Source organism: Somniosus microcephalus, chromosome 1 (assembly GCF_052327205.1).
Source record: "Somniosus microcephalus isolate GS21.2 chromosome 1, FLI_Smic_1.0, whole genome shotgun sequence".
Taxonomy (NCBI): domain Eukaryota; kingdom Metazoa; phylum Chordata; class Chondrichthyes; order Squaliformes; family Somniosidae; genus Somniosus; species Somniosus microcephalus.
In genome coordinates, this window is record NC_140987.1 from 446,344,529 (window position 1) to 446,357,458 (window position 12,930).

At 45.5% G+C, this 12,930-nt stretch overlaps 1 protein-coding gene across 5 annotated transcripts in view; it reads right to left on the reverse strand.

Annotated features, from left to right (window-relative positions):
* The window catches only part of aff2 (AF4/FMR2 family, member 2), a 648,034-nt gene that overhangs the window by 223,191 nt on the left and 411,913 nt on the right, over nt 1-12,930 (reverse strand). The window lies entirely within an intron of this gene.

Here is a 12,930-nt window from a genome sequence, read left to right on the forward strand (position 1 = left end):
GGGGGGGGGAGGGGGCAGGGTGGTGTTAGGACTAGTAGTTCTAAAAAAAATAAAGCCACTTGTACAGTCTCCTACAGGGCTTGTAGTGGGTCGTCTGTGATTTAAAGCTAGTCACCATTCGGACCCTGGTACCAATGTGATTTTTACGTTTAGCCGGCGACATCAGTCTTTGGAGTTTTGTCTCCAAATGCTTGGCTTGGCACATTGCCCCCACCCCCCCCATATCTCAGTCAGTACATCAGTGCTTCAAATTGCATGCCGAAGCCGATTTAAAATTCATGGCAAAAAGTGTGCTTTGCTTCTAATCAAGGGCGATCGGTTACTGTTCCTTAAAAAAAAACACATCATGGTAAGAAGAAAAAGGTCTCTCTCAGGCAAAGAACCAGATTATTTCAATTAGGCAGATGTCATTGCCAATTGAAAAGAACTCCTCTTGTAGAGTTCATTGCTGCGCACAGAGTTTTAAGTTTCCTCCAGCGCCCCCCCCCCAAGGATCAAATTTTCTAGATACCGGTTACCGTGGAAACAACTGGGAATTTTAATCCAGTGCTAAAGGTCAATCGGGGTCATCAGCTTCAGTTGCTCCTCAGTCCCGCAGACATTGCCAGACAATGAAGTGAGATGCCAATAAGTGCAAGTATAAACTAGCCACCCATATTGCTCCGAGAAAAACGAATGAGGGAGATCAATTTTCAAGTTGGTTTGTGACTGTTGAATAAGGTGCTGAACCAACGCACTTTCTGTTCTTGCAGAATGCAGGGACGTGTTGGGCGTGACGGGACCACCAATCTGGTTTGGTGCATTGCCACCTCATATCTCAGTCTGTACATCAGTGACAGAGAAGAAAGAAATAAAGAACTTGCATCTACGTCTGCGCCTTTCACCACCTCAGGACGTCCCAAAGTGCTTTACAGTCAATGAAGTACTTTTGAAGCATAGTCACTGTTGTAATGTAGGAAATGAGTCAGCCAAATCTGCGCACAGCAAGCTCCCACGAACAGCAACATGATAATGACCATATAATCTGTTTTAGAGATGATGGTTAAGAGATAAACATTGGCCCAGGACACCGGGGAGAACTCCCCTGCTCTTCTTCTTATCCGAAAGACGGCACCTCTGACAGTGCAGCACTCCCTCAGCACGGCACTGGGAGTGCCAGCCTAGATTTTTGTGCTCAAGTCTTTGGAGTGGGACCTGAACCCACAACCTTCTAGACCCCAGAGGCGAGAGTGCTACCCACTGAGCCACAGTCGACAGGACCCAGTGCTTCCCTACCTGACCCTGGACAATAGTCTGGCCATTTAAATGATTTTGGCAGGCTCCTTGGCCTATGCTGGGAAGTTCGGCAAGAGGCAGGGCAGAGGTTGGCTGCAGTAGGCCTCGGAAGCCTACCATAGCACAGAGTGGCGGCAGCCTATGAACTTCGGATCCAAGTTTCTTCAAACAAATAATTTACATTTTCAAAAATCGGCACCAAGACTATGCAATCGATCGCTCTGGGACTGAACATACACTGATTTTGGTCTTTAAATTTGAAATATCCCCCCAACCATCATAGCAATTCTAAACACCAGAGATGATCAAATGCCCCTTGCATTCAGCGTTGATATGGTGCAAGTGATGGAAAATATGTCAGCTGATGTAAGACATTTTGTTTTTATTCAATCGTTTATGTGACGTGGGCGTCGCTGGCAAGGCCAGCATTTATTGCCCATCCCTAATTGCCCTTGAGAAGGTGGTGGTGAGCCGCCTTCTTGAACCGCTGCAGTCCGTGTGGTGAAGGTGCTCCCATAGTGCTGTTAGGGAGGGAGTTCCAGGATTTTGACCCAGCGATGATGAAGGATCGGCGATGTATTTCCAAGTCAGGATGGTGTGTGTGACTTGGAGAGGAAAGCAAGCAATTACACTGAGAGTGCAGTAGGACATCAGCATTTAACTTAAACTCCGGGTGTACTGAAAATTACTTTAAGTAGATAAATGTATAAAAGGCGATAAAGGTATTGAAGGCATCAGACTTAGTTTCCAGGTTGATTGGGCCGTAGGAATATCCCTGCGGAAATTTTGAGCTTTTACAGTTCATTTGGTATATTTTTCCAGTATTTTGAATCCACAATGGACATGGCTACTGTATTTTACTACAACGAAAAGAGGAAAGTACTTTTGCTCAATGTTACTGAAAACTAACCCCTAACTACCATCTTTGGGAATGAATTCCTGGGGCCAGAAAACACGTCATTCATTCCTAGGATTAAATAGCGTGTTTGATCAGTAAATACATTGTTGATTCCCGGATCATAAAAACATAAGAAATAGGAGCAGGAATAGGCCACTTGGCCCCTTGAGCCTGCTCCGCCATTCAATAAGATCATGGCTGATCTTGGGCTCAAAGCCACCTCCCTGCCCGCTCCCCATAACTCTTCACTACCTTATCTTGCAAAAATCAGTCTATCTACACCGTAAATGTATTTTATGGCCCAGCCTCCATGGAGCAGCTCTCTGGGGCAGAGAATTCCACAGATTTACGACCCTCTGAGAGAAGAAATTCCTCCTCATCTCAGTTCTAAAAGGGTGACCATTTATTCTGAAACTATGCCCCCGAGTTCTATATTTCGCCACAAGGGGAAACATCCTCTCTGCATCTACCTTGTCGAGCCCCCTCAGTATCTTATATGTTTCAATAAGATCACCTCTCATTCTTCTAAATTCCACTGAGTATAGGCCCAGCCTGCTCAACCATTCTTCATAAGTCAACCCCCTCATCTCTGGAATTAACCTAGTGAATCGCCTCTGAACTGCCTCCAATGCAAGTATATCCTTCCTTAAATAAGGAGACCAAAACTGTACGCAGTACTCCAGGCGTGGTAATTTTCTGTTTATTCCCAGGATCAGTAAATGTGCTGTCATTCCTGGGAGCAGTCAATGGCTGTTTAATAATATAGGGCTGATCCCATGACTGACTCGCCCATTGAGTGGAGCCTCATACTAGCAGTGCATCATCACTGAATTTACCCCCCTACATTACAACAGTGACTACACTTCCAAAGGGCTTTATTGGCTGTAAAGCGCTTTGGGACATCACGAGGTCAAGAAAGGCGCTATGTGAATGCAAGTTGTTTCTTTCTCCCATCCACATGCGGTGAATTCCAATGGATGCCTCATGACCCCATCTCCATAGCGTCATAGCACTAGTACTTTTCATGTCTGAAATAGTGAGGGAGCCACAAGTAGAAGGATGCACCTACATTTCTCTCCAAAAACCCATGCTGCAACGGAAAAGCAACTCTACATAGAATCATAGGGCAGGATTTTCATTGGGCCATGGAGTCGGGATATGAGACATGTGGGGGGTTAAAATCCTGAAATCAGGGGTCCCGACCCCATCCCTCCCCCAATCCACCTCCGTGCCAGTTTCAAAGGAGGCGGGTACCCGCCCCGCACTGGGACCCGCCTACCCAAGGCGGGAAGGGATTAGTGCCAATTAACTGCCTGTTAACAGGTAGTTAACAGGCAGTTTTTAACCTAATCCCTATTTTTAACCCTGAAGTGTGGGATTCCTGACGGCTCCAAACCACGCCAAGTTTGCGAGGCGGGCCGTCGGGTTGAAGGACTTGGAGGGGTCGAGATGTCAGTGTTCAGGTGAGTGATGTGTGCATGAGTGCAAAGGTAAGTGTGTTTGGTGTGTCTAAAGTGTTTAAAGAAGTTTAAATGACCTTTTCTTACCTTTTCAGCCTTCCTTCCTTTAGGTCTCGGGAGTCCCTCATCTCACCGGCACAGAAAGCAGAATGGCTGCAAACTGTCAAAAGTGACAGCCTTCAGCTTTCTATGCAGGAGAGATTTCTAACTGAGTCTGTGGAGAAGGACTCAGGTTAGAAGTAAGACTGTCAGTGTTTGACAGCTTCAAACAGCTGTGAAACGCTGATATTTCATCTGTCAAAACCTCTTGACAGATGAAGTTTCAGTCTGTGATGTCACCTATTGCCGGGTGGCTCTTAATTGGCCTGCTGAGCCCACTGGGCAGGCTCAATAAGGTCAATCAAGTTAAAATTGCGTGGATTGGCCACATCTCAATGGAGGCGGGACTACAACCCCGAAAGTTGTAGTCCCACCTCCTACCCGACTCCTGAATGAAAATCCAGCCCACAGAATCAAAGAATAGTACAGCACAGAAGGAGGCCATTCTGCCCATCGAGTGCGCCAGCTCTTTCGAAGAGCAATCCAGTCAGTCCCACTCCCCCGCTCTTTCCCCATATCCCTGCAAATTTTTCTCCTTCCAGTATTTATCCAATTCCCTATTGAAGGCTATTATTGAATCTGTATCCACCGCCCTATCAGGCAGTGCATTCCAAATCCTAACCGCTCGTTGTGCAAAAAGGTTATACATCATGTCGCCTCTGGTTCTTTTGCCAATCATCTTAAATCTGTACCCTCTGATTATCAACCCTTCAGCCATTGGAAACAGTTTCTCTTTATTTACTCTATCTAAACCCTTCATGATTTTAAACATCTCGATCAAATCTCCTCTTAGCCTTCTCTGCTCTAAGGAGAACAAGCCCAGCTTCTCCAGTCTATCCACATAACTGTAATCCTTCAACCCTGGAATCATTCTCGTAAATCTCTTCTGCGCCCCCTCCAAAGCCTTCATGTCTTTTCGAAAGTGTGGTGTCCAGAATTGGACACAATACTCCAGCTGGTGTGAGTAAGATATTGCAGAGTGCCTGTTGACATCACTGTGTTTTCAATGAACTGCAGGCGGGCGGGATTTACAGCAAACAGTCTATTTACAGAGTCTATTTAAACAGCACACTACAGCAAACAGTCTGCAGAGTCTATTTAAAAAGAATCTCAACGAACTACGGCAAACAGAACTCATGATGAAAACTGCAGCAACTTCTCCCGATAAAAGCAGGATTGGTTGTTTCTCCAGCAAAATGCAGTGAGTGGAGGATAGTTACACAATATAAACTAAGTGCATAAAGGCAATCCCAGTCACTTACAGCAGTGCGGTCTCCAGGCGTGACTGACGGGGGGAATTGCCCAAATATCTCCATTTTAGTGGCGTCACTATATGTGGCCAATATATTGCTGTTAACAATCCCGGCACTATCAGGACCCAGTCTAATTGGAACAACAATAGCGGTGGCAGATGGAGTAAGTCTGCCAGGAATTTTTATAACTTTTGTTCTGAATGGTCTCAATCGCCAATAGAGATCTTCATTTAAAAAAAATTCTCATTATCAAAGCCATTCACATCAAAGTTTATTATTACAGTCTCTCTCGTTCTGTTCATTGTCGTCAGAGCTATTCTGGGCTCAGTTTAGTTTATAAAGAGACAAGTAATCATGTGTGTAGTGATTCTGCTTGAAATAAGAAATTACTGATTACACTCTGGTTTTCATGCTAATGTTGTACTTAATGTTCTATTTAATGTTTGACTCCATCACAACTGCAAAGTGAAAGCTGCACTGGCATCTGGGAGCTGACAAGCTATGCTCCAACCTACAACAACAACTGGCATCTACATAGCGCCCTTAAGGCAAACAAAATTCCAAGGCATCACCAGACAAAAATGGATGTCGAGCCAAAGGAGGAGCTATTAGGAGGGCTTGGTCACAGAGGTGGGTTTTAGGGAGGCTCTTAAAGGAAGAGAGGGAGGTGGAGAAGTGAAGGGATTTAGGGAGGGAATTCCAGAGCTTGGGGTCTAGGTGGCTGAAGGTGTGCCCCCCCGCCCTCCCCAACGGTGGGGCGAATGGGCGAGAGGAAGCACAAGAGCATTCAGGGGGGAGTTGCAGATCTGGGGGAGGTTACAGAGACATGGAAGTGAGCGAGGCCATGAAGAGATTTTAAGAGTGAGAATTTTAAACCGGAGGCAGCAGGACGATCCGGGAGCCAATGGAGGTCAGCGGGGAAAGGGCTGGTGCATGAGCGGGACCAGGTGCGAGCCAGGATACGGGCAGCAGAGTTTTGGAGGGTGGAGGATGGGTCTGGAGGTGACAAAGGCATGGATGAGGGGTTTTCAGTGGCAGATGCGCTGAAGCAGAGGTGGAGGAAATTTGGACAGAACTGAAAATCAGATGGTTTCTATAACGGGCGGCAGCAAGTTGAAAATCCATAATATCTCTGTTAAAGAAAGAAAGACTTGCATTGTTACAGCGTCCCAAAGCACTTTACAGCGAATGAAGTACTTTTTGAAGTCACTTTTGTAATGGAGGAAACGTGGCAGCCAATTTGCACACAGCAAGCTCCCACAAACAGCAATGGCAGGGGGTTGGGAACCTGTGCAGGGAGACAGAGGAAAGAGAAGCAAGGATAGAAACAAAAGACAGGAAGGAGAAAAGCAAAAGTGGAAGGCAGAGAAATCAAGGGTGTAAATCAAACAGGGCCACAGAACATAATAATTCTAAAAGGACAAAGAGTGTTAAAAAATCAAGTCTGAAGGCTTTGTGTTTTAATGTGAGGAGCATTCGCAATAAGGTGGATGAATTAGCTGCGCAAATAGATGCAAACGGATATGATATAAATGGGATTACGGAGACATGGCTCCAGGGTGACCAAGACTGGGAATTCAACATCCAGGGGTATTCAATATTCAGGAAGGACAGGAAAAAAGGAAAAGGAGGTGGGGTAGCATTGCTGGTTAAAGAGAGTAACACAATAGTAAGGAAGGATATTAGCTCTGATGATGTGGAATCTGTATGGGCAGAGCTGAGAAATACCAAGGGGCAGATAACGTTAGTGGGAGTTGTATACAGACCCCCAAACAGTAATGCTGAGGTTAGGGATGGCATTAAACGGGAAATTAGAGACGCGTGCAATAAGGGCACAGCAGTTATCATGGGTGACTTTAATCTACATATAGATTGGGCTAACCAAATTAGTAATAATACTGTGGAGGAGGAATTCCTAGAGTGTATACGGGATGGTTTCCTGGACCAGTATGTTGAAGAACCAATTAGAGATCAGGCCATCTTAGACTGGGTATAATGTAATGAAAAAGGATTAATTAGCAATCTTGTTGTGCGAGGCCCCTTGGGGAGGAGCGATCATAATATGATCAAATTCTTCATTAAAATGGAAAGTGAAATAGTTCACTCAGAGACTAGGGTCCTGAATTTAAATAAAGGAAATAACGATGGTATGAGGCACGAGTTGGCTAGGATGGATTGGGGAATGTTACTTAAAGGGTTGACGGTGGATAGGCAATGGCAAACATTTAAAGATCGCACGGATGAACTACAGAATTTGTTCATCCCTGTTTGGCATAAAAATAAAACAAAAAAGGTGACTCAACCGTGGCTAACGAGGGAAATTAGTGATAGCATAAGATCAAAGGAGGTGACATATAATTTGGCCAGAAAAAGTAGCAAACCTGAGAATTGGGAGCAGTTTAGGATTCAGCAAAGGAGGACAAAGGGATTAATTAAGAGGGGGAAAATAGATTATGAGAGTAAGCTTTCAGGGAACATAAAAACTGACTGTAAAAGCTTCTATAGATATGTGAAGAGAAAAAAATTGGTGAAGTCAAGCGTAGGTCCCTTGCAGTCAGAATCAGGGGAATTTAGAATGGGGAACAAAGAAATGGCAGACCAATTAAATATATACTTTGGTTCTGTCTTCACAAATGAGGACACAAATAACCTCCCAGAGATGTCGGGAACATAGGGTCTAATGAGAGGGAGGAATTGAATGAAATCAGTATTTGTAGGGAAATGGTGTTAGGGAAATTGATGGGATTGAAGACCGATAAATCCCCAGGGCCTGATAATCTACATCCTAGGGTACTTAAGGAAGTGGCCCTAGAAATAGTCGATGCACTGCTGGTCATCTTCCAAAATTCTATATACTCTGGAACAGTTCCCATGGATTGGAGGATAGCTAATGTAACCCCACTATTTAAAAAGGGTGGTAGAAAGAAAATGGGGAATTATAGACCGGTAAGCCTGACATCGGTAGTGGGGAGAATGCTAGAGTCCATTATAAAAGATATAATAGCAGAGCACTTGGAAAACAGTGACAGGATCGGACAAAGTCAACATGGATTTACAAAAGGTAAATCATTCTTGACTAATCTACTGGAATTTTTTGAGGATCTAACTGGTAGAATAGATAAGGGAGAACCAGTGGATGTGGTATATTTGGACTTTCAGAAAGCTTTCGATAAGGTCCCGCCTAAGAGATAGCGTGCAAAGTTAAAGCACATGGGATTGGGGGTAAGGTACTGTCTTGGATAGAGAACTGGTTGGCAGACAGGAAGCAAAGAGTTGGAATAAATGAGTCTTTTTCCGAGTGGCAGGCAGACTAGTGGGGTATCACAGGGATCGGTGCTAGGACCCCAGCTATTCACAATATATATAAATGATCTAGACGAGGGAACTAGATGTAATATCTCCAAGTTTGCAGATGACACAACGTTGGGTGGGCGTGTGTGCTGTGAGGAGGATGCAGAGAAACTCCAGTATGATTTGGACAGGTTGGGTGATTGGACAAATGCATGGCAATTTGGATGATCAGCCATGATCTCATTAAATGGCAGAGCGGGCTCGAGGGGCCGAATGGCCTACTCCTGCTCCTATCTTCTATGTTTCTATGTGAAAATGACCAGATAATCTGGTATTTTTTGTGATATTGATTGAGGGATAAATATCGGCCCCAGGACACCGGGGATAACTCCCCAGCTCTTCTTCAAAATAGTGCCGTGGGATCTTTTATGTCCACCTGAGAGGGCAGACGGGGCCTCTGTTTAACATCTCATCTGAAATACGGCACCTCCGACAGTGCAGCGCTCCCTCAGTGGAGTGTCAGCCTAGCTTTATGTGCTCAAGTCTCATGGAGTGGGACCTGAACCTATAACCTTCTGACTCAGAGGCGAGAGTGCTGCCCACTGAGCCACTGGGGTTTGGCATGTCACCTGTATTAATAAGTGTGTGACTCTGATTACACTGCTGACTTTGTATTATTAACAATGCACAATCATTTTCCAAGTCTCCAGTGTGACGCCTCCTGCTTAAACTATATTGACACAAAACACCAGCGCTCTGGAGCCTGGTTGTGCATCAGTTTTACACTCGATACATCTATAAAGTACCAACATATACTGCAACCACATGGAAATGGATTTAGTGTGCCTTTCTGCTTCATGTCGCTCGGGTTTAATTTGCTGGAGCTTGTTCTAATTCCACCAGAACAACATCGGTTACTGATATAAATGGGGTCAAGTTAAGAACACAATAACAACATAAGAATTCGGAGCAGGAGTCAGCCATACGGGCCCCTCGAGCCTGCTCCGCCATTCAATAAGATCACGGCTGATCTTCGACCTCAACTTCACTTTCCCGCCTGATCTCCATATCCCTTGATTCCCTGAGTTTCCAAAAATTTATTCATCTCTGTCTTGAATATATTCAAAGACTGAACATCTACAGGTCACTAGGGTAGAGAATTCCAAAGATTCACTGCTCTTTGAGTGAAGAAATTCCTCCGCATCTCAGTCCTAAATGGCCGACCCCTTATTCTAAGGCTGTGACCCCTGGTTCTAGACTCTGCAGCCAAGGGAAAACATCCTCCCTGCAAGTCCCTTAAGAATTTTATATATTATAAGTTGGTCAGATTACAGGGTATTTACTGGGGTGTCAGCCATGGCTCAGTTGGTAGCACTCTCGCTCTCTAAGTTAGAATGGTTTGTGGGTGCATAGTCCCACCCTGGTACCATAAAATCTAGGCTGACACTCCAGTGCAGTACTGAGAAAGTACTGCACTGTCGGAGGTGCCGTCCTTCAAAAGAAATGTTAAACCAAAGCCTTGTCTGCCTTCTAAGGTGGATGTAAAAAATCCCTGGGGACTATTTCAAAGAATAGCAAGGGAGTTCTCCCTGGGGTCCTGGCCAATGCTTAACCCTCAACCAACAGCAGTATAAAAAAAAACAGATTTTCTGACCATTATCACGTTGTTTGTGGGAGCTTGCTGTGCGCTAATTGGCTGCTGCGTTTCCTATGTTACAACAGTGACTCTGAAAGAGAGAGAATAAAATAAATAAAGGGTGCCATAAGGGCCGATTCTCCGATGGAATTTTGCCCAGCGGGAAGCGACGCTTCTAGGGAATGTTGGTCTGTAAATCGCCGACCCGCAGACGTTAATTTTCCAGCCGTTTGAATCGACAGATGGAAAGTCAGGCCCCGTGATTTCGGGCCTGGTGCTCCCGGCAGGCGCGGCTCCTCGTCGGGAGCGCTCCACGCTGAGGGGGGGGTGGAATCGGCACTACAGCAAGATGGTCAGGAAGAGTGGCCCTGACGTGAAACAGTGGGACACAAGAGGCGTGAGCGCCTAAGATGTTCGTCGGAAATTAGATGGGGAGAAACTATTCCGACATCACAACAGTGACTACACTTCAAAAATACATCACTGGCTGTAAAGCGCATTGGGTCGTCCTGAGGTGGTGAAAGGCGCTATAGAAATGCAAGTTCTTTCATTCTTCCTTTTCCTCTGGTGGTGGGAGTCCAGAACAAGGGAGCATGACCTTAAAATTCGAGCTCGGCCATTCAGGGGTGATGTCAGGAAGCACTGCTTCACACAAGGGGAGTGGAAATATGGAACCCTCTCTCCTAAAAAGCTGTTGAGGCTGGAGCTCAATTGTAAATTTCAAAATTGAGACAACTAAAAAATTTTTTAGTTAAGTGTATTAAAGGATATGGAACCAAGGCGGGTAGATGGAGCTAATATACAGATCAGCCATGATCTAATTAAATGGTGTTACAGGCTTGAGGGGCTGAATGGCCTCCTCCTATTCCTATGTTCTTCTTCTTCTTCTTAGGCAGTCCCTCGGAACCGAGGATGACTCGCTTCCACATTAAAAATGAGTTTGCAGGTGACTGATGAGTCCAATGCGAGACCTACAGTCTCTGTCACAGGTGGGGCAGATGGCGGCTGAAGGGGCGGGTGGGTGGGGTGCTTGGCATGACGTGCGCTCCTTGCGCTGCCTGCGCTTGGCTTCCGCTTGCTCCCGGCGAAGAGACTCGAGGTGTTCGGCGCCTTCCCCGGATGCTTCTCCTCCTCTTATGTTCCTCCTCCTATGTTCTACCTGTTCTGGGATGACTGGGATAGGTTTAGGACACTGATTTGGACCTGTTTATACCAGGTAACAATAGGCAGGGTGCAAGAGATTCTGGATTAATTTCAGCATTCAAAGGATAGAATAACAGGACGGTAGACCGTAGGGAGTAGAGCTTCAGACTGTCAACCAGCAGATTGGAATCCTGTGCTCATTTGCAAAGAAAGGTTCACTGTGCCAATTTCTATTTGTCTTTCTAATGTGATTTTGATAATGACGAGTAACTGTTTGGATTGAAGTTAAAGCACCTCAGCTTTGATATGTAAACTCCACATTTGTGTGAAAGGCCTTGTCGTTTAACCCCATTAACTCAGAAGCTCATGAATAATCCTAACCTTCATGTTCATCCCATGATCGCACATCACTTCGTTTTCACGTCTATTTAACTCATTACTGTGCAGCCAGCTCCTTTTTCAAGTATCTTTAATTGCTTCCTTTCCAATTTCATTTTAATTTTCAGCCTGTACTTTGAGTGCGTGCGTTTGAAGCTGCTGAACATCGTAACTCAAAAGGAACTCAAAAGAGGTCTTTGAGATTATGAAAGGGTTTGATAGGGTAGACGTAGAGAAGGTGTTTCCGCTTGCGGGCGAGACTAGAACTAGGGGCCATAGATATAAGATAGTCACTAATAAATCCAATAGGCATTTCAGGAGAAACTTCTTTGCCCAGAGAGTGGTGAGAATGTGAAACTCGCTACCACAGGGAGTGGTTGGGGCGAATACCATAAGATGCATTTAAGGGAAAACTAGATAAACACATGAGGGAGAAAGGAATAGAAGGATATGTTGATGGGGTGAGATGAAAAAGGGTGGGAGGAGGCTCGTGTGGAGCATAAACACCGGCATAGACTAGTTGGCCAAATGGCCTGTTTCTCTGCTGTAAATACTTTGAATTGTGGCTTGTGGCTTGGGCATCCGGGCCTACTCCTGCTCCTATTATTTTTTTAAATTTGTTTATGGGATCAGGGCGTCGCTGGCAATGCCAGCATTTATTGCCCATCCCTAGTTGCCCTTGAGAAGGTGGTGGTGAGCCGCCTTCTTGAACCGCTGCAGTCCGTGTGGTGAAGGTGCTCCCACAGCGCTGTTAGGGAGGGAGTTCCAGGATTTTCACCCAGTGACGATGAAGGATCGGCGATATACTTCCAAGTCAGGATGGTGTGTATGACTTGGAGGGGAACTTCAAAGTGGTGGTGTTCCCATGCGCCTGCTGCCCCTGTCCTTCTAGAAACATAGAAACATAGAAGGTAGGAGCAGGAGTAGGCCATTTGGCCCCTCGAGCCTGTTCCGCCATTCAATGAGATCATGGCTGATCATCCAAACTCAGTACCCAGTCCCTGCCTTCTCCCCATATCCCTTGATCCCTTTAGCCTTAAGAAATATATCTAACTCCTTCTTGAATATATTTAATGAATTGGCCTCAACTGCCTTCTGTGGTAGAGAATTCCACAGGTTCACCACTCTCTGGGTGAAGAAATTCCTCCTCATCTCTGTCCTAAATGGCTTACCCCTTATCCTTAGACTGTGACCCCTGGTTCTGGACTCCTCCGCCATCGGGAACATCCTTCCTGCATCTAGTCTGTCTAGTCCTGTTAGAATTTTATAAGTTTCAATGAGATCCCCTCTCATTCTTCTAAACTCCAGTGAGTATAAGCCCAATCGACCCAATCTCTCCGCATACGTCATTCCTGCCATCCCAGGTATCAGTCTGGTGAGTCTTTGCTGCACTCCCTCCATGGCAGGAACATCCTTCCTCAGATAAGGCGACCAAAGCTGCACACAATACTCAAGGTGTGGTCTCACCAAGGCCCTGTACAACTGCAGCAAGACATC